General features: G+C 33.6%; 1 non-coding gene across 1 annotated transcript; it reads right to left on the bottom strand.

Annotated features, from left to right (window-relative positions):
- Positions 1-21,979: 21,979 nt before the first annotated feature.
- Positions 21,980-22,083, bottom strand: LOC128294543 (small nucleolar RNA R71). Its single transcript, XR_008284853.1, has one exon. It is a non-coding gene; the product is annotated as a small nucleolar RNA R71 (small nucleolar RNA).
- Positions 22,084-24,262: the final 2,179 nt, after the last annotated feature.

Genomic DNA, 24,262 nt, shown 5'->3' with positions numbered 1-24,262 from the left:
CTAGATTGAGCTGCAACAATTACAAAAACATAGAAATCATCAAAAATCACGCTAAAACCGTACCTTGATCAAGCTAAGAGTTGGTCGAATATCACAAGCCCTAAAATGGCTTCCTTCTTCCTTTTTATTTTCAGCTAGAGAAGATAAGCATGAAGTTTAAATTGATTTTATTTTATTTATCTTATGTTCATTACTAATTTACACATATACCCTTGATTATAAATCATGTAAAACATCCATTTAATGTCCATTATTGTCCACTTACACTAGAGATGGTCTAATTACAACATAAGAACCTTTTATTTATTAAATCATAGTAATTAAACACTTTTAACAAGTAGAATGCAACTTTAGCATTTTACGTGATTTAGTCCTTTTTCTCAAATTGACCATTTAAACGATAAAATTTCTTAACAAAATTTCCACACGATCATCATACCATGTTAAAAACATTAAAATAATAATACAATAAATATTTTTACTTTGGATTTGTGGTCCCGAAACCATTGTTCCAATTTAACTCAAAAATGAGTTATTACAACTCTCCCGCCCTTAGGGATTTTAGTCCCCAAAAATCTTACTAGTGAATAGATTCGGGTATTGTTTTCTCAAAGCATCCTCAGTTTCCCATGTAGCTTCTTCAACCCCTATCGATGCCATAATACTTTCACTATTGCAATTCTCTTCTTTCTCAACTCTTTTATCTCATGAGCTAAAATTCAAATCGGTTCTTCAACATATGACATATCAGATTGAATTTCAACCTCGATAGGGGACATGTGAAAGGTCAAATTGGTATCATCGAAGCATCGATACATAAAACACATTATGTATTTTCTCTAACTCAGACAGTAAATATAGTCAATATGCCACTGGCCCAATTCATTCGATAATCTCATACGGTCCGATGAATCGCGGACTCAATTTCCATTTCTAACCAAACCGCAATATCATTTTCCATGGCGACACTTTCAAAAACACTTTATCCCCGATCTAGAACTCAATATCTTTCCATTTCAAATCTACATACAATTTTTACCGATCTAAAGCTACTTTTAAACTATCACAAATTACTTTCACTTTTTCTTCAGTCTCTCTAATCAGATCAACCCCATGAATCTTATTTTCACTAAGCACTCTAGTCAATGGTGTTCGACTTTTACGACCGTATAGAGATTCATACATCGCCATCTTAATACTCAATTGGAAGCTATTATTGTAAGCAAATACAATCAGCGGGAGATATTTCTCCCAGCTACCTTCAAACTCAAGAATGCAACAACGCAACATATCCTCAAGTATCTGAATAACTCATTTGGATTGACCATCCGTTTGTGGGTGAAATGCAGTGCTAAAATGCAGCTTTGAACCTAAAGCTTCTTGTAATTTCTTCCAAAATTGCAAAGTAAATCTTGGATCTCTATCTGAAACAATTGATTGGGGAACACCATGTAATGTCACAATTTCAGAAATATACAACTTGGTTAATTTATCAAGCGAGAAATTTGTACATACCGAAATGAAATGAGCTGATTTTGTCAATCTGTCAATAACAACCCAGATTGCATCTTTCTTTTTCAGAGATAAGGGCAAACTCGATACGAAATCCATTGTTACTCTATCCCACTTCCATTCAAGAATCATAATAGGTTGTAATAAACCTGACGGCACTTGATGCTCAGCTTTGACTTGCTGACAAATTAAACATTTCAAAAAAAATTCTGAGATATTTTGTTTCATGCGTGCCACCAAGACTAACCCATGCTAGCAAATTACCATAGTGCCCCTAATAGGCCAAAACTTTCATTTATTTCACTTTTCAACCACTCAATTTGCACATTTCACAATTTAATTCCTATTATGCATTTTCATCAAAAATCACTTTACAAAACTTGAAAATCTATCATTAAAAATTCATATTTCATCCTCAAACACCAAAGAACACATAAAATCATCAATGGAAACTCTCAAAATCTTTAACAGTTTCAAAATTAAAGGTACGGGCTAGCTAGATTGAGCTGCAACGATTACAAAAACATAGAAATCATCAAAAACCGAGCTAAAATCGTACCTTAATCAAGCTAAGAGTTGGTCAAATATCTCAAGCCCTAAAATGGCTTTCTTCTTCCTTTCTATTTTCGGCTAGAGAAGATAAGCATGAAGTTTAAATTGATTCTTTTTTATTTATCTTATGTTAATTACTAATTTACACATATACCCTTGATTATAAATCATGTAAAACATTCATTTAATGTCCATTATTGTCCACTTACACTAAGGATGGTCTAATTATAACATAAGGACCTTTGACTTATTAAATCATAGCAATTAAACACTTTTAACAAGTAGAATGCAACTTTTGCATTTTACGCGATTTAGTTTTTTTCTCAAATTGACCATTTAAACGATAAAATTTCTTAATGAAATTTCCACACAATCATCATACCATGTTAAAAACATTAAAATAATAATAAAATAAATATTTTGACTTCAGATTTAGGGTCCCAAAACCACTGTTCTGATTTAACTCAAAAATAGGCTGTTACAAAATGTGAATTGAGAGATGAATAAGGGATGCTTGAAATGAGAAATGAGGGGTGGCATTTATAGTAGAGGAATGTCTAGTGAGTTTGTTAAAATAATCATGGAGATCCCTTGAAATGCTTCCTTGCTTGGTCGACCATGAAATGTGGAAGAAGAGGCTGGTGGTTGTTTGATTCATGCTTGATTTCGTGCATGAATCATGCAAGGAGTTGGACAATTTCTTGGGTATTAGTTGGGAACCGATTTATGATTTTTTCAATAGTGTAGGGACCTCCAAATTAATTATCCCAAATATAATTTGGGCTGCTCTTGATGCCTTGGCCGAATTGGACTACTTTCCCCCATCTTGGATGGTTTTGTGACCCAAATAACTATCAGACATTCTCTTTTCAACAAGACAACTTCAATTGGATCAAATTGACTTCTTTTGACTCAATTTGTTGTCTTTGTCATCCAATTGAGGTGGAGTATAACTCATGTCCAAGTATGATCTAAATAAGCTCCTACACTTCTAAATTCAATGGTCCCACTGCAACAATTAAAACACAGTTAATACTATGTAACATAAGATAGTTAACTTATACAAAATTTAATACATAAATCCATAAATTTGTATACTTTAGTAAAATTATGCCCGTTGTCTCAATATGAACAAAAATCGCCCAATTAAATATCCAAACACTTGGGATTAACATAAATTCTAATTAAAAAGGTGATTTAAACAGCTATAAAAAAAATCTATATAATTTAGAGTTTACAATGATAACTATGTATATGATTCTCAGACTTGAGATAATCATTATCCCAACATTGTGATTCGTATATTGTGATACAGTCAAAAGTCTTTCATAACAGGTTGTACTGAAAAGACTGATTTTGGATATCCCATAATCTCTGTAGTGGGATATTGTAATATCCTGATTTTGGGCCTGTCGGAATAGTAGTTTCGTGACCAAAAAATCTGAGATAGAAATAATTATTTTATGATTATTTTAAGGTCTATGATATGATTGCATGATTGTGTGAAAATTTCGTGAAAAAATTTTATGCATAAAGTGCTTAAATTGAAATTAGGGACTAAATCGAATAAATTGCAAAACTTGCATTCTAGAAGTTTCTAGTATGAAATTGTTTTGGAATATTAATGGGGAGGTCTTAAATAGCAATTTGACCAATTTTGAGTTCATGGACAAAATTAGGACATGGAAGGAATTTTTGGAAAGTTTAGTAGTAAGGGCATTTTAGTCATTTAGGGGTAAAATGAATTAAAATACAAAATTAAAAGCCAATTTTGCTCATCTTCAACCCCATGGCCGAATATAGCAAGGAGAAACCATGGCTAGGGTTTTTCAAGCTTCCAAGCTCGATTGTAAGTCCGTTCTAGCCTCGTTTTAATGATTTTTACGTTTTTAGAGTCCCTAGCTCGATTTAGCTTATGCTAGCAATAATTTAACCTAGGGTTTATATTTGGAAAAATACCCATAGGTGAAATTTGTGTATTTTGGTGTTTTATGATAGAATATTAGGTTTTAAATTATGTTAGACAACTTGTGCTACTCGGTTTTAAGTGAAAACGAGCAAAAGGGCTTAATCGGTAAAAATACCTAATAGTCATAAGTACATGTTAGAGTGAGAATTTGATGTTTCCATAGAAGGAAAAATGATCAGCATGTCATAAAACATAAGAAAATAGGATGAATTTTAATTTACGAGCTTTGGGGCAAAAGTGTAAATATGCAAAAGTTTAGGGCAAAATTGTAATTTTTCCAAAATATGATTTTGGGTCAATTTGAATAATGTGAGTCCTAATTAGACTATATTTTAAATGATAGAGCAAGGAAAACTGAAATTCGGGCTAAAATGGGGAAAATACCAAGTTGTGGACAAAATGGTAAAAGTAGCCATTTTCGCATACGAGGTAAGTTCATATGTAAATGTTGGTAACATAGTTATTATTTTAAATGTTTTAATGTTTTTTTAAATGATATGATAATTATTATGAAATATTATACTTGTGATAATTGTTTGATAATATGTCAAATTATGTGATATACTTGGAAAATGTGAAATACTACCGAGTATCGGTATCGGCATTCCGTAGAAGATGGTTGAGACACATGATTGGGAAAAAGGTCCGTTGAACCTTAGGAATGGATTAGGATACAAGTGACATGTCATTTGGGATATTTGGGCATCCGAACTCGTTGAGTTGAGTCCGAGTTCACTTATGGATGCGAGCGTCCAACTCGTTGAGTTGAGTCCGAGTTCGTGAGATGTAACTAGGCATCCGAACTCGTTGAGTTGAGTCCGAGTTCACTTATGGATGCGAACGCCCGAGCTCGTTGAGTTGAGTCCGAGTTCGCTTATGGGCGGGTTACATGATTGCTTGATTGAATATGTGGCACTTATGTGCAAGTTAATTATATTCCGATGTGTTCAACGGGTAAAGTTCTACTCAAATGGAGGAATACTCAAGATGAAAGGGACGTATTGGTAAGTGTTGTGAAATGGATACTTTGAACAGGTATGTACTTAACCCTCGGGTTGAAAACTCGATATAACAACAATATGGTAAGATGATAAATGAAAATGTGATATGAATGTCTCGGTGATGATTATGCAAATGATGTTTTATGTTTGCTTATATAGTTATGTTACTTGCTATTTGCATGTGAGCTTACTAAGCATTTATGCTTACTCCCTCCTTTTCATTCCTTGTAGTTTTGACAAGCCAGCTCGGAAATCGGGAACGGTCGGAGGCTCGCTCACACTATCCGTATACCATCTTGGCATAATGGCTTGTATATTTTGAGTATGGCATGTATAGCATTATAATCATTTTGTATATATGGTCTTATGATATGGTTATTGAGTGGTATGGAAATGCTTGGTAATGATTAGCCATTGGAATGGCTAATCATGATCATATTTGGTGTTATGTATGCTAAATTGCTAGCTAATCCATGGAAACCATGAAATAGGTAAAATTTACTATAAAATAGATTTAGACAATAGTAGTGACGTGAGTTTGAAAAATCACTAAAAATAGTAAAGATACAATTAGATGATGAATAATATATGGAATTGAAGAATTATGAGTCTATTTTCATATGGATGGAATAAAACAGGTATATGAGTTATATTTTATGAGATGTTTAAATATTTGTGAAACAGGGCCAGAGCGATTTCTGGATCCCCTGTTCTGACTTTGTAAATTCACCATAAATTTTAAAAAGATAATTAGAAGTCATACTTTATATGTACAGATTCCGTATGGAGTCTAGTTTTATTATATACAAACGTCATAGTCATTGAAGCTCTGTAGATGGAGATATCTGATTCGTAATACACAGAGGTCAGAGTAGTCGAACCCTGAAACAGGGGAGACTTTAACTAATAAACTGTACTAATTGGCCTGACCAAAAAATTCTAGAAAAACATTAGTCGATAGATATATGAGTCTAGTTTCAGGAAAAATTTACGGAATTGGATTTCGAGTTTCGGAACTCGAGATATGATTTTTAAAGCGACTGTGATGCAGTTAGCCAGCTTGTCTGGAAATTTTAAAATGAATTGTATGAGCTGTTTAAGTAATGAATTAAGTCCGTTAACACCTCGTGTTCGACTCCAGCAACGGTCTCGGGTACGGGGAGTTACATTTAGTGGTATCAGAGCAGGTTTAGTCGGTTCTCGGACTAACCTAGCATGTGTAAAAGTTTAGCTATACATGCCACTGATCTGTGATAGTGTGATGTCTTCCGACGCGTATGAGTACAGTACCGTCTTATTTAGACAGGGTACTCTCCAACCGAGCTGTGCCGACCATGTTCAATGTTATGTGAAGGTATTTGAGTAAAATTATGATTATGATAAGTCTCGGTTCAGAAAGTATGAATAAAAGTTTATGATACATATGTGATAATATGTGAGATGAAAGTTCATGTTGTGATAAATATCCATATTTGCTTAATGCTCATACGATGTAGTGTATGTGGCTTACTTGATAAGATGAACGGAATAAATAAAAAGTAGTAGAGGTATGAATAAAGGTCATAATATTATGATACGAGTGAAAATGTCCTTGTCTTGATTTGGACGTCGAATGTTGATAAATGTTAATGATATATAATTTTATGAGATAAAGGATTATAATGAAATAAACTTATCTATGTTAAATTGTTGGACCTAATTATATGATTGTAATGATATGTACATGATGATGCACGAAATGAAAGTTGTGATTGTGATGCAAATATCTATGTTTGTTTGACCTTATATAATGTCATGAGCATGAATTAATTTAATTAAATGAATGGATAAGTAAAGTCGTCTAGAAAACATAGAATGTATGCATAGTATATTGTCTAAATGGGACAATAGGAAAATTGGTGTAAGCCAACATGAATGAATGACATGATTTTGATGATGTTACTATGATGATGGAAGTTGTGTCATATGTGTATGTATAAGAAAGTCGAGTTAGAGGTCCTACAACCCTTCCCCCTTGCCAAAGTGGTACTTATAATGGAATTTCATGCTATTTGTATTAATAAGTTTTGGTTGAGAACCCAAAGAGTTCAAAGATAGAATAATTATAAGTATGATCGAGATTGAAAATGAGCTCATAAGTAAAGTCGAGCCAAGAAAGTATCGGATTGACGTAAAGATTATTGGAATTATGCAATTGTCCCGAGTTAGAAAAGGATTCTCCTTGGTAAATCGAATTACTCGTGCAAGGTCGAGAAAATCAAATCGAAATTTATTCAGAATCGGCCTTCTTTAGTGAATGGTTTAATATGAAATTTGTGACGGCAGAACTAGTTGGGGAAATGATAATTGAAATGTGAACTATCTGAGTGTGATGCTTATGACGGATGATTTAGCGTCTCTTTTGAGATGTTCTATGTGTTTACCCGTTCTCGAAATATTTCTATGGCTATTGATCTTCGAAGAAATTCTTGTTATATGGGAATGTCTTTTAATCTCGGTGTTGGATGAAAGCATTGGTAGTCCGACCGGTTTATAATTTATATTGCTCTATTTCATCGGGTATTCTATTTCATTTCGTCGATAAGAATTGATGAGAGAATACATATGATATTATGATTATGTTTCTTCTACTTGATGCTTCATCCGATATATATGTATGGGAAGATATATTGATCTTGTTATATTTGATTACAATGATTAAATGATGTTTTCTTTTGGACTTTCTTTCTTTCAAGAATTATCGGGTATTCTCATTTTCTCTATGAGTTTGATTTTCGATTCTCGGCATAGTATCATATCTTGGGTTTCTTTATTCGGATTTCCTTATTCGGATTTCTCTATCTTGGATTTCTTTATTCGGTTTCCTTGTTATCTTTGTTCCATAATTTGTCAATTATGACTCGTGTTCAAGTCGTTCTTCATTCGTGATAATCATGTCAAATATGACTATACTTCTAATTTGATCTTGGTAATGTGGTGATTTTAGTATTGGGATTTTTCTAATTTCGTAAGGATTTGACATCAAGAAAGGCATAGGTGATAAAAGCGCGAGTTTCATCGGTATGGTAAATTATTTATTTGAAAGATTTCATGTGACAATTATGTCGGATTATTTTTCCCAAGTCGATAATAGAATTTCATTTTGTACGGATAAAAGAGTAAATAGTTTGAACGAGAAGTGTATATTTATTAGAAAGAGTTGGATATTAGTTTAAGTCACTACGAATGATAAGGTTTCCATCTTGTGAAAGTGAAAAGTTTATTACATGTTGACGAGTTTGGATAGATGAGAATATTGGTAACCAAGGCGTCTGAACTAGACTAGTCTACATTGAGCAAAGACTTCCTGACTTTCAGTAATATATTGTTGTATGAATCGTGATGTGTTTCAAGACAGTAAGGTAATGTGATAGTTTAGAGCATCTGATGTTACATAAAATCGGAGTTGTTAAAGGGGTTAAAGCCGAGCATTGGGATCTATCAAAATTATCCTTGTCAGTGTTGATATTGGGATGGAAATGAGAAGGATTATTCTTGAGGCCATATCAGAATTATTTATATGGCGGAAAGAGGAAAATGTGATGTATTCTATTGTTAAATGTTTGGCGAGATCTATAAATCATATCTGTATTGAATGAATTTCTACTCATCAGATTCATGGAATTTCAGGTCTCTTTGATTGTTGGATTTCTTGGAATTCCGGTCTCCATTAAATCAAGTTGAGATCCGGGTTTTATGTCATGATATCATGGGAAACTGAGAAGGGTTGAAAATTTAAGAACAGTTGAGAGTTGAGACTGTAAGCTTTCATATCATAAGAAAAATTAAAGAGATGTATTGGAGGTACAGTCTAAGTGAAAGTTCTTTGGCACCGAATATGAGATTAAAAGTGAAGACCACTTTTCTGGTAAGATTTTCGAGGACGAAAATCCCTAAAGGGGGGGAGAGTTGTAACATCCTGATTTTGGGCCTAGTCGGAATAGTAGTTTCGTGACCAAAAAATCTGAGATAGAAATAATTATTTTATGATTATTTTAAGGTCTATGATATGATTGCATGATTGTGTGAAAATTTCGTGAAAAAAATTTATGCATAAAGTGCTTAAATTGAAATTAGGGACTAAATCGAATAAATTGCAAAACTTGCATTCTAGAAGTTTCTAGTATGAAATTGTTTTGGAATATTAATGAGGAGGTCTTAAATAGAAATTTGACCAATTTTGAGTTCATGGACAAAATTAGGACATGGAAGGAATTTTTGGAAAGTTTAGTAGTAAGGGCATTTTAGTCATTTAGGGGTAAAATGAATTAAAATACAAAATTAAAAGCCAATTTTGCTCATCTTCAACCCCATGGCCGAATATAGCAAGGAGAAACCATGGCTAGGGTTTTTCAAGCTTCCAAGCTCGATTGTAAGTCCGTTCTAGCCTCGTTTTTAATGATTTTTACGTTTTTAGAGTCCCGGTAGCTCGATTTAGCTTATGCTAGCAATAATTTAACCTAGGGTTTATATTTGGAAAAATACCCATAGGTGAAATTTGTGTATTTTGGTGTTTTATGATAGAATATTAGGTTTTAAATTATGTTAGACAACTTGTGCTACTCGGTTTTAAGTGAAAACGAGCAAAAGGGCTTAATCGGTAAAAATACCTAATAGTCATAAGTACATGTTAGAGTGAGAATTTGATGTTTCCATAGAAGGGAAAAATGATCAGCATGTCATAAAACATAAGAAAATAGGATGAATTTTAATTTACGAGCTTTGGGGCAAAAGTGTAAATATGCAAAAGTTTAGGGGCAAAATTGTAATTTTTCCAAAATATGATTTTGGGTCAATTTGAATAATGTGAGTCCTAATTAGACTATATTTTAAATGATAGAGCAAGGAAAACTGAAATTCGGGCTAAAATGGGGAAAATACCAAGTTGTGGACAAAATGGTAAAAGTAGCCATTTTCGCATACGAGGTAAGCTCATATGTAAATGTTGGTAACATAGTTATTATTTTAAATGTTTTAATGTTTTTTTAAATGATATGATAATTATTATGAAATATTATACTTGTGATAATTGTTTGATAATATGTCAAATTATGTGATATACTTGGAAAATGTGAAATACTACCGAGTATCAGATATCGGCATTCCGTAGAAGATGGTTGAGACACATGATTGGGAAAAAGGTGCCGTTGAACCTTAGGAATGGATTAGGATACAAGTGACATGTCACGGGATATTTGGGCATCCGAACTCGTTGAGTTGAGTCCGAGTTCACTTATGGATGCGAATGTCCGAACTCGTTGAGTTGAGTCCGAGTTCGTGAGATGTAACTAGGCATCCGAACTCGTTGAGTTGAGTCCGAGTTCACTTATGGATGCGAACGCCCGAGCTCGTTGAGTTGAGTCCGAGTTCGCTATGGGCGGGTTACATGATTGCTTGATTGCATATATGGCACTTATGTGCAAGTTATCCATGTATCCGAATTATATTCGATGTGTTCAACGGGTAAAGTTCTACTCAAATGGAGGAATACTCAAGATGAAAGGGACGTATTGGTAAGTGTTGCGAAATGGATACTTTGAACAGGTATGTACTTAACCCTCGGGTTGAAAACTCGATATAACAACAATATGGTAAGATGATAAATGAAAATGTGATATGAATGTCTCGGTGATGATTATGCAAATGATGTTTTATGTTTGCTTATATAGTTATGTTACTTGCTATTTGCATGTGAGCTTACTAAGCATTTATGCTTACTCCCTCCTTTTCATTCCTTGTAGTTTTGACAAGCCAGCTCGGAAATCGGGAACGGTCGGAGGCTTGCTCACACTATCCGTATACCATCTTGGCATAATGGCTTGTATATTTTGAGTATGGCATGTATAGCATTATAATCATTTTGTATATATGGTCTTATGATATGGTTATTGAGTGGTATGGAAATGCTTGGTAATGATTAGCCATTGGAATGGCTAATCATGATCATATTTGGTGTTATGTATGCTAAATTGCTAGCTAATCCATGGAAACCATGAAATAGGTAAAATTTACTATAAAATAGATTTAGACAGCAGTAGTGACGTGAGTTTGAAAAATCACTAAAAATAGTAAAGATACAATTAGATGATGAATAATATATGGAATTGAAGAATTATGAGTCTATTTTCATATGGATGGAATAAAACAGGTATATGAGTTATATTTTATGAGATGTTTAAATATTTGTGAAACAGGGCCAGAGCGATTTCTGGATCCCCTGTTCTGACTTTGTAAATTCACCATAAATTTTACAAAGATAATTAGAAGTCATACTTTATATGTACAGATTCCTTATGGAGTCTAGTTTTATTAGATACAAACTTCATAGTCATTGAAGCTCTGTAGATGGAGATATCTGATTCATAATACACAGAGGTCAGAGTAGTCAAACCCTGAAACAGGGGAGACTTTAACTAATAAACTGTACTAATTGGCCAGACCAAAAAATTCTAGAAAAACATTAGTAGATAGATATATGAGTCTAGTTTCAAGAAAAATTTACGGAATTGGATTTCGAGTTTCGGAACTCGAGATATGATTTTTAAAGCGACTGTGATGCAGTTAGCCAGCTTGTCTGGAAATTTTAAAATGAATTGTATGAGCTGTTTAAGTAATGAATTAAGTCCGTTAACACCTCGTGTTCGACTCCAGCAACGGTCTCGGGTACGGGGCGTTACAGATATGGTTAATCAATATAGGATTTGTCCCTTCTACATAATGGGAGCAATATCTTAGGCCACTTGATTGAGTGAGACTAGAAATGCATGGCTATGCTCGAATAAGTTGATACGATATATCATACTTATTTGTTTATCGTAGTCTACTCAAGATATCAAGAAACATGAGATTGGATTATGCAAGTGTGACTGTTCCATTACTTGTGTCTAGTCTAGATATAAAGGACAAAATGATGTAATACATGAAAGGTTTATCACAGAAAGGTTATGTTGGATTATGACTTCTTGTAACTTAAGTAGCAATGATGCATTGCTAGATGTCACTCATTGCTTGTATTATTACAAATGTTCTAGTATTACTACTAAGGTTACAAGAACCAACAAGGTCTCACCCTATGGTTAAAATGAACAAAATCCAAACACAGCTGGTATTGTGTTTAGCTGTCACATGAAATAAATTAATTATTGAATAATTTAATTTGGCAGTTAAATATTAAATGAATTAAATGTACAAGCTTGTTGTACACAAATTGAGAAAATAGTTAAATTTAATATTAATTTGATTCATATAAAATTTTAATAGGATATAGTTTACCAAAATTATTATAATTATGGTTTTGGTCATACATTGTAACTAGAGGTGTTCATGGGCCAGGCCGGGCCGGGCTCAACTAAAAAATCATGCCATTTATTGGGCTCGGGCTGGGCCGGGCCCAAAAAATGGGCCTAAAATTTTGTCCAAGCCCGAGCTGGATAAAAATACTAAAACTCGGGCCCGGCCCGGCCCGCCCAGATTAATTTTTATATTATTTTTAAATATATATATAATACATCAAAAATACAAAAATATCAAAATAAATATTTTCCAACAAATTGAAAATAAATTTTAAAAAATATGTAGACTTAAATAACACTAAGATAAATGCAACTTAACAAGAAATTGCTTCTAAAATAATAAAAATTTAACAAATGCCTTTAAAATAATAAGAAAATTAACAATAAAATAAATTTTATACAATATCCAAATAATAACAACAAAATAATAGCAATATAATAGTAAAATGGTAGCGAATAGGGAGAAAACAACAAGAAAATAACATTCAAAAATAAAATAAAAAATATGCAGATTTCTTTTTGTCCTTTAGTGTTTCGAGTTGGGCCAGGCTGGGCCCAAGCTAAAAATACATTACCCGAGGCCCGGCTCATTTTTTAAACGGGCCTTATTTTTTTGTCCAAGTCCATTTTTCGGGCCTATATTTTTGCCCAAACCCTCCCACATTTCGGGCAGGCCTTTTGGTAGGCAGTAGTAGTCTTACCATGCACACCTCTAATTGTAACATGGAAGTTATAATTCTTTTTGGAAAGAATATAACGTTTTTAATGCTCTCCATATGTTCTTTATAGGATGATTTATTTTCAATATATGGATACCAAAATCCCGAATTAGGGTTAAGTTTATTTTTAAAAAAATAAGAAAACAAGGTCTAACAGTCATTTTGGGAGATTTTTCTCTAGAAAAGTTCTTAGAGAGTTTTTGGCATTCATTTTAATACAGAGTGGGCTACATAGAGGTGAGGACGTTTTCATTGTGGTTTGGAATCGACATCAAATTAGTAACATCTTTTCATCAATTTTCAATTTAGGAGGCATATCTTCAACCTTATCTCAACACATTTTCATTCATCGTACATGGATCCATGGTTGAGGATCGTCGGAATATTGTTCCATTATGCCATGGGGCGCACGACGGTTTCAACAATGGTATCAGAGCCACTTGTACGATATGGATTCGTGATTAAATTGATTGGTTGATACGATTGTATGAGATATATGTTATTTGATATGTTTAATCAATCTTTTGTTATGAATATATCATGTAACACCTGTAACCCATAACCATCACTGGAATAGGTTAAGAAGCATTACCGGACTTGCAACTCAATTCAGAAAAATCATTTACCAAATGTCATCTCATTTCAGTAAATATCATTCATTCACAATCAATATGTACTTAAATCGAGCATACAAAGTTTAAATCATGCATTCGAAACTAAATCGGTAACACATGAAAAATTTGGAAACTTAGAAAAATTTCAACATTTCAAGTATCACACGCCCGTGTGAGCAGACCGTGTGCCTCACATGGCTAATAAACACGTCGTGTCTTAGACCGTGTGGAAACAGGGTATACATACTGACTTGGGTCACACGGCTGACCACACGCTCATGTGTCTAGCCCGTGTACCCATTCGAAATGGCCACGCACGCCCTTGTGCCATGGCTGCGTGCCACACACGGCCAATAGACACGCCCGTGTGTCTAGTCCATGTAACTCACTAACTTGATTTTTATTTAAGCTTTAAGGGACGCACGGTCGTGTATCAAGGCCATGTGTCACACACGGTTGAGTTACACGCTCGTGTGCCCTGCCTGTGTGGACGAAAATAGGCTATTCACAAGTCACATTTCTCACCCAAAACACATGTACCTACAATTATTCAAATGGTACCATTTCTATATACATATAAGCAACCAATCAATATCATTCAATGCACATTTCGTACCATATCATAATCTAATCATATCAATACTCAATCATCATCATTTACACATCCAAATATATCACTAACTTGACATGTTTTATGAGCAAATAAACACATATATATAATATGTTTATAACTCAACTTTTTAATCATACAATATGCCATACTTAACAAAACATTTTCAATCCAAATATAACCATCACATATTCAAACCATTTGCCTATCTTCATTTCATCAACTACTTGCTAAAACATGCCATATTTAATATACATATACATGATCAATATTTAACCAAGTTAAGCCAAATCACATGGCTTAAACACATCAATGCATATAAGATTCAATAGCTAAAATAACTCATACATCTCATATTATCAACTAGCCTATACATGCCATATTACCAATTTCAAAGAGTTCAAAAATACCAAATCAACTCCTAGATAGTGTGATGAAATCTTCAATGACTTCCAACCCGAGTGAGCTTTTAAATCACTGTAAAATATAGAAAATAAATAAAGTAAGCTAATAAGCTTAGTAAGCTCGTATGACTAGTATGTACTATATACAATTTAACAATTAATTCAGAATTAGAGAAACATGAGGATATAAAAATCAACTCCATCAAAATGAACACGTAATACAATAACAACCTTGTAATTCTTGTATGTATTCATCAGTTTTCATTTACATATTATATGAAATTATTAAATATCACTTACTTGTCGAGCATGTCACGTATACCTAAATTGATTCATATCATCATTTTGATTCTCGTACCGTTATTTTCTCTGTTGATCCATGAAAATAACATCGAATATTTTTTATCTTGCACACTAATAGGCATATATGTGGTTAAACCACCTATTTATCGATTCACATATATAACATTTGTTAATACATTATTATAACCTATATTACCATTTCAATACAATCCAACCAAATTTGCCAAATGCATAAGAATACAAAATCATCAATACCATGTAATTTACATAACATTATGGCAATTCATTTCTATTTGTATAAATTGTAATTCATTCATGTAACCAATAGTTCATCCGTATAAACAATAGTTCATCAGTAATAACAGTAATTCATCCGTATCAACACATATCTTATTCATATGATCGTTAACAGTAATTATAGACGCTGAACCTATTAGAATATTAAAGAATACTCGAGTGATACACTCTAAGTGTATTAATAGGTAATCTGTCAATTCGTTATCATTTATGCTCTTTCGAGCCATGATTGGTAAGCTACTCCTGAGCTGATGAACAATAAGCTCTATTGAGCTGAAACGATAAGCTCTATCGAGCTAAACAGTAAGCTCATACGAGCTAAAACGGTAAGCTCTAATGAGCTAAAAATAGTAAGCTCGTGAGTTTGCAACAAATGCAAGAGCTCGACCAAATTGGTAACCCTAGTGACATGCCACTCGTATTCTACGATTTTCTAAAGTTCGAACGGGGCTCGGTATTATCCAATTTCATCATTTAAACATTTTATTATCAATAATTCAATTTATCAAATCATATACATTCAATTCAATTAAATATATACATTTAAATACTCAATTTTCATACTCAATGCATATGATCATACCGAATCCATGTAACCTATGTAACATTTATGACATTTGACTTCTATTCATGTAAATAGTAATATAATCATGTAACCGGTAATTTGAATTTCAAGTGGATTATTCATTCAACTTATACACATACATTTTAGACAATTACATGTATATAATAATTTAGTTCTAGCTATACGAACTTACCTCGAGTTGCTCGAATAAAACTATTGGCTATTCGTCCACTTTTCGTTTTCCCCGATCTAGTTTGGTAATTGCTTATCTTGATCTAGATATAGTATCAAATTCAGTATATTAACTTCAAAATTATTCAATTTAACATATAATACACATTTTGGAAAAATTATGCTTTTGCCCCTAATGTTTTACATTTTTACAATTTAGTCCTTATCACGTAAAATTGCAAATTCATGCAATTTAAGGACAATCTATGCTAGCCGAATTTTACCCATATTACTAGCAGCCCATATTTTCAATTTAATCACACATCTAACCATGAATTTTACACTTTTCTCAATTTAGTCCTTAATTGACATTTTTGTCAAAAATCACTTTATAAAACTTGTTAATCTAGCTTCACACATTAATAATCTATCATAAAACATCTAAAAAACCAAGAATTAAACAATGGAATCATTAAAAATCTATAGCAGTTTCGAAAATGAAGGTACAAGCTAGCTAGATTAAGCAATGAGCTCAAAAACGTAGAAATCATTAAAAATTGAGCTAAAATTGTACCTTAATCAAGCTAATAGTGTGTCAAACCCAATAAATCTTCCATGGTTGTTTTCTTTGTTCAATTTCGGTGAAAGAGATGAGAAAATAAACTTAAAATTGTTTTTGTTTTATTTTATTAACCTTATTTACCAATTTACTAAATTAACCTTTAAAAATATTAAAAATTACACCATTTGCCATACTATCATCATCCACTAACCACAATTGGCCTATTTATAAGGACCTTTACCATAATATTCTATAGCTATTTGACACTTTTAGCTAATAGAACACAAGTTTTATGCGTTACTTGATTTAGTCCTTTTTACCGAATTAACCACTCAAACGGTAAAATTTCTTTACGAAATTTTCACACAAACATTCCATCATACTGTAAACCTTAATAAAATAATAAAATAAATATTTAGACTTCAAATTGTGGTCCCAAAACTACTATTCTAATTAACCCTAAAAACAAGAAGTTACATATCATATTTGTTAACTGCTATTTAAAACATACATGTTTAATTTGTTACACCTATGTGAGTATTTGTTCCTCTCGATTGATGATTAAGTGTTAATCATTGATTTTTGAAGTTTATTGGGTCTTGTATATGGTTTGTTAAGTGTTAACGAATCAGTCTTGGGGCAGTAGGGTTTTTTTTCATTCAAAGTTAATTGTTAACTTGTTAACTACATTTGAAATAGGAACAAAAGTTGTTCCAGTAAGAAGCATCTTAGATCAAATTTTTTAAAACAAAGATATTATTCTGTTTTGATAAAAGTTTTTAAACCGTGACATTTTCCATAGAGATATGAGTGCAGTTTTTTAAATTTCCTTGGGGTCTACCACTGAATGGTTAACGGCACTGTCGCCTGTAGCACCGAGGCACGAGACCACCGCAAAAGCCTTCGCCCCCTAACCCTTATGCATGGGCAACATTAACTGTAGAGACAATTTGGTAATTCACATTAAAAAATCATTAAATAAAACATATCAAATGTTGTATACTATGTTTGATATGCACGGTGTTTGGAAATGAATGGTTTTAGCCCGATAGCCTATTTAATTTATTAATTAAAAATATTGTAATTTTATAAATACAACCTACGTGTTGTGCCTTTCTATATTTCTCTTCTCATCTTACTCCTTCGTATGTAAAACGAGTTTCTATAATTGTAAATCATATGATCTGCTATGGATTAGAGGAAAAAAAGGTTGGGCTACCTAAAGTGGAAAAGAAGCTTGAGAAGCGGCATACACCCTTAGGATTCCTTTCGATTCTCTCATTTGCTTGGGAGGAACCACCTTGTTTTTATTAGCTATAACTGCATTTATTTACTACTTTATATCTTTCCTATATATGATACAATGGATGATATGGTAGCATGCATGTTATAGGACATTGATAAGATAAATTAAAGGATTAAATGGACAAATTTTGACCATTAATGGTGAGATTAATTTAATTTAGAAAACTTTAAGAAAATATTAAATTAATATTATCTTCCAATATTTACCCTTGTTAAAGCCTCGATCGATACAATGTGGGTTCTACTAAAGAAAAGTACATGTATCTATCTTGGTCAAACACGAAGAATAAGTAAGTGATAACCATCGGTTATAATATTGGTTAATAACTTAACTAGGTTATTTTAATAGGATTAGATGCCTAGAGGCAAGAGTTTTGGATAATCATGAGATGATTAGAACAAGAGCTGTTTACCAAATAGAAGAGTTACATCTGATGTCATTAGCAAGTGTTGTTTACCTAAATAACCATAATTTTGAGAGTAAAGCCAAAGCTGACTTAAGAAGAGGTGAAATATGGATCCTTACCCACTAGAAAAATTTAGAAAGAGTCTTTCCAAAATTAAAATATGAGGGTTAATAATTTTAAATAAAATAGTGGGAGCATCATTTAATAAATTCCTTTTGATGATTATAATAAGCTTGGTAAATTTATTCATAAGCATATTTTATTATTGTAGATTTATTATGGCAAACAACACAAACCCTTTATCATTACGATCTGTCCTTAAGAATGACAAGTTGAATGGCTTGAACTTCCTTGACTGGTTCCGTAACTTGAGGATTGTTCTCAAATAATAATGAAAATTATATGTCATTGAAGAACCCAATCCTTATGAATCAGCAGCTAATGCCTCTAGAGCTGACAATGATGCTTATAAGAAGCATCTTGATGACAAGTTGGGTATAGGATGTCAATGCTTGCCACCATGACTCGTGAGCTTCAAAAACTACATGAGGATATGGTTGCCTATGATATGATTCAGCACCTTAAGGAATTATATGAGGGGCAATCTTGTCAAGAGAGGTACAAGACCTCTAAGGCTCTGTTTCGATGCAAAATGGTGAGGGATCTCTTATGGGAACTAATGTTCTCAAGATGATAATATATATTGAAAGCCTTGAAAAACTAAGATTTCCTCTAGGTTTGGAGTTGGTCACCGATGTCATATTGCAATTATTGTTGGATAGTTCTAGCCAATTTGTCCTTAATTTTAACATGAATGAACTTAGCATGTTGTGAACTGCTGAAAGTAACATGAAAAAGGTTGGACCTAAGCCTATTCTGGTGGTATTCAAGGACAAGGGCAAAAGAAAACTTAATGCTAAGGCAAAGCCCAAGGAAAATGGCAAGGCCAAACCCAACAAAGGAAAAGATGCATTGAAACCTAAAGGAGGAATTGCTAAGGAAAATGTTTCCATTGTGGTAAGACTAGACACTTCATGTATTTATGTTATTAATATTAATTTATCAACATCTACTTCATAGGTATTAGATGCCAAATGTGGTTCTCATATTTGTACCTCTGTACAGGGACTATAAAGGAGTAGGAATTTGGCTAAAGGAGATGTGGACTTGTGAGTTGGAAATGGAGCAAGAGTTGTTGCATCAGCTGTAAGAACACATATTTTATCATTGCCTAGTGGACCTGATTTAATTTTCGAGGATTGTTATTTTGTGCCAAGTTTGACTAGAAACATTATTTTAATTTCTTGTTTAGAAAGAAATGGTTTTGAGATAATTATTAAGAATAATTTTTTTCATTTTATATCGATAATGTTTTCTATGGTTCGACACAACTAGTAAATGGCCTCTACATTTTAGATCAAGATAGACCTATTTATAACATGAATACTAAAAGATAAAAAATAAATTAATCTAATCAAACTTGTTTTTATCATTGCTAATCGGGCTATATAAGTGAGAAACAGATATCAAAGCTTGATAAACGCCAAATGATACATGTTTTTACCCCAAATACTTAGCATATTTATGGATGTTTACTACTAGATTTATGGATTTTGGTGTTTTTAATCTGGTTATTTCATGTTTTGTACCCAGGAGAGCATCAAGAGTCAAAAGGAGCCAAAAACGAGCTAAAAAAGGGACAAAATAGACCAAATCGAGAAGACCCACACAGCCTAAGCCTTGTCACACGGGCAGCTCACACGCCCGTGCCTTTCGAGGGTGTCGACCAAGGTTTACACGACTCACACGGCCTGGCCATTTAGCCCACACGGCTGTGGCAATTTAACGGATCGCACACGGCCTAACAACCACGTCACACGGCCGTGGCACACGGGCGTGTCCCTTTTTTAAGGAGTTGTATTCTACACGAAAAAGGGTACTTAAGGGGGAAGAAAAGCCAATCAAAATCCTATATAAACACCCTAAGTATGACTTAGAAATGGGGCTCTCCAGAACTTTTCTGGAACATAGAACCACACGCCGGGAATTACTTAAAGGAAGCCAGACGATTCATCTCAAAAGCTGGAGCTACTCCAAGATTGAAGATCTCTCTCAAAATTCCTTCAGGGGTTTTAGAGTTTTCTTTATGTTTTGTTATTTTCATACTTTTGAGATGTACTCTTATTTTATTATGAACTAAACCCCTTAGATACCTAAGGGGGATAAAACCTATGATAGATCTTGTTATTATTATCTGAATTGTATGATAAATACTTGATTTGTTCTTAATTATGTGTTCTTAATGCTTGAGTTAATATTCCAGGTATTAATTCATGATTTGATGTGCTTATGTAGAGGAGGAATAGACCCTGCCTAAGAGTAGATTTGGCATAATTAAACGGAGTTGATCGAACACCTAGAAATAGGGTTACGAGATTTTTCCAGATTAGGGTGAAACCTAATAAGGGGATCCATAGATCAAGTTAATGCAACCCTAGAGTGTTAATTAGAGAAAAGTTTCGGTTATTCAATTTAGGGATTAGATGTTATTAGTCTTGAATAGGGATAATACAAGTTAAGTGAATAAATCGTCCGGTTCAGAGCCAGATAACAAGTGAACTCTAGGTGGATTCCTCCTTGGGTGTCATCTTTATTAATTACTTCTCTTCAAGTCTTTTTCCAAATTCTCTCTTCGCTTTAATAAAATTAGTTAATTAGTTTAGATAATTAGTTTAATAAACAAACCCTTTTATTCTTAGGCTAGATAATAAAAAGATAGTTATTACTAGTACTTTTGGTTCCTTAGGGTACGATATCCCGGTCTTGCCATTACTATACTATTGTTCGATAGGTGCACTTGCCTTTTCACCATGATAATAGTTAGTCTTGGTTTGATCTTCATTATAAATATTTATTACTTGTTACGAATCTCGCGATCAAGTTTTTGGCGCCGTTGCCGGGGAACTAAAATATTAGGAACACTAAATTTTTATTACTTTAGCCATTTATTTTTCTTGCAATTTTATTTTATTTTACTATTTATTAATTTACTTTTTTCTTTCTCTTGGCAGGTTTTTATAGTTTATGACTAGAAGAAACCCGTCAGGACCCTTACTTTTTGATGAAGAAATCGATCGAAAAGTTCGTAGAAATCAAAGAGAAATAAGGCGTAGTTTACAATACACAGAAAACGAACAAGAAGACAATACTCAACCTCCAACCGATGAGATGGCTGAAAACCAAGACAATCAGCTGCCTCTTGCAATTGTAGCAAATCAAAATCCTGCTCCACGTACAATGTATGACTGTGCTAAACCCTCTTTAATAGGAATTGAATCAAGTATAGTTAGACCTGCTATTGCTGCGAATAATTTTGAATTAAAACCTAACACTATTCAGATGATACAGCAGTTTGTTCAGTTTGATGGTTTGTAGGATGAAGACCCCAACGCTCACTTAGCAAATTTCCTAGAATTTTGCGATACGTTCAAAATCAATGGCATTTCTAATGATGCCATTCGTCTTCGGTTATTTCCCTTTTCACTAAGAAATAAAGCTAAACAGTGGTTGAACTGTTACCACGAAGGTCTATCACTACTTGGGAACAAATGACCGAGAAATTTTTACTAAAATATTTTCTGCCGGCTAAAACAGCTAAATTACATAATGATCTCTTCTTTTGTGCAGATGGATTTGGAAACACTTTACAATGCATGGGAGAGATACAAAGACTTACTGTGAAGGTGCCCTCACCATGGGTTACCGCTTTGGTTGCAAGTTCAAACATTCCACAATGGCCTGAATCCCTCGACAAGACAAATGATTGACGCAGCTGCTGGTGGAACCATCAACAATAAAACACCGGAAGATGCCTATGAATTTATAGAGGAGATGTCACTGAATAACTATCAGTGGTAAGTTATGAGGACAAAGCCAACAAAAACAGTTGATGTCTATAACATTGATTCAGTCACCATACTCTCAAATCAGATCAAACTTCTCAATAAAAAGATTGATAGTTTTCTTAGTTCTATGTAGGTACATCCAGTAATGAGCTGTGACTCAAGTGGAGAAGGTGTACATATAGAATATCAATCCTTCAATGCCACAACTGAAGAGGAACAAGTCAACTAAATGGGTAACAATAACTTTAGATCTCAAAATAACCCATACAGTAATACTTATAATGTCGATTGGAGGAACCACCCAAATTTTTCCTGGGGTGGTCAAGGAAATCAAAAGCCACAAAATCCTCAAGGCTTTCAACAGCCACCTTATCAACAAGAGAAGAAACCAAACCTTGAAGAGATGCTTTCTAAATTCATCTCGGTGTCAAAAACCCGTTTCCAAAATACCGAGACTGCACTTAAGAATCAACAAGCATCGATACAAGGACTCGAAACTCAGATAGGCCAGCTATCCAAACTAATCTTCGAATGACCACAAGGTAGCCTACCAAGTAATATAGAACCTAATCCGAGGGAACACCTCAATGCAATTAGTACTGAAGATAAGGAAGGATTCATTACACCTGAGCCAGAAATACAGCAAAACAATGCGATAAACAAAGGACGAGAAGAGGTAAACAATAGTGATCCCAAATAGGTAAGTACGAATCATGAACCTCGTGTGCCGTATCCTAAAGCGATGATGAAAGACAGAACAGAAGAAAAATTTGGTAAGTTTGTCAAACTCTTAAAGAAATTACATATTAACTTACCCTTTATTGAAGTTCTTTCGCAGATGCCCAACTCAGCAAAATTCTTAAAGGAAATTCTGAGCAATAAAAGGAAATTAGACACTACATCGCATGTGGAACTCAATGCAATCTGCTCTGCTATTCTAAAGAATAAGCTACCTAACAAATTGCAAGATCCAGGGAGTTTTACAATTCTTTACCTAATCGGTAGTTTATCTGTGAATAATGCTTTAGCTGATTTAGGGGCAAGTATAAATGTTATGCCTTATAAAATGTTTAAACGACTAGGTCTCAGTAAACCCAAACAGACTAGGATGAGCATACAATTGGCTAATAAAATAGTTAGATTTCCTAAGGGTATTATTGAAGACGTTCTCGTTAAAATTCATAAATTTATTTACCTAGTAGACTTCGTTGTCTTAGATATGGATGAGGATAACGAGGTACCTTTAATTTTAGGACGACCATTTTTAGCAACTGCCAGAACCATTATTAATGTAGGCACGAGAGAGCTAACACTTCGTGCAGGTGACTACGCAGTAACGCTCCAAGCACGCGACTCAGTCAAAACCTCTAAGACTCAAGATAATGCTATAAAAACTGTTGATGATAAAACTAATATTCAAATGTCCTTGTAGGAACTTCCTCGAAAAAAGACAACAGAAATAGTGCGCTACTATCATGAAGAGAACAAAGACATCCATGAAGAACGAAGACTACAGATAGAGGAGCTAGACGAATGGCGAGAACGTAAACCGAGGACACATGATAAACTGAAACTACATAAAAACAAGCTCGATACCTCTTTTAATCAACTTAAGGTCGACGATACAGTCTTATTAGATGCCGTTGATCCTCACATTGTCACTACTACACCAAATGAAGAAATCCCTCTTACGGTACTTAATATTTTTCCATTCGGTATAGTGGAGGTGAGTCATCCCAAGTTCGGCACTTTTAAGGTAAACAACACCCGTTTAAAACCTTATTTTAAAATTGACAACAGGAATGAGGAGTATGAACTCCTCGAACCACCATGATTATTCAACAGGAGAGGTAAGTTGAGCTTAGACTATAAATAAGCATTTCTCGGGAGGCAACCCCAGCACTAACTGTATTAACTTCTTTAAAAATTTAGCCATCAACACCTAACTTACTAACAAAGCTTTTTGAATACAGGTTTTTCACAGAGACACGGCCAAGCACACGGGCGTACTTATGGCCGTGTGAAAATAGGGCAC

The sequence above is a fragment of the Gossypium arboreum genome, chromosome 6, assembly GCF_025698485.1.
Source record: "Gossypium arboreum isolate Shixiya-1 chromosome 6, ASM2569848v2, whole genome shotgun sequence".
NCBI classification, from domain to species: domain Eukaryota; kingdom Viridiplantae; phylum Streptophyta; class Magnoliopsida; order Malvales; family Malvaceae; genus Gossypium; species Gossypium arboreum.
Note: the sequence above shows the minus strand (reverse complement) of the source record. Positions and strands in the feature narration are given on the sequence as shown.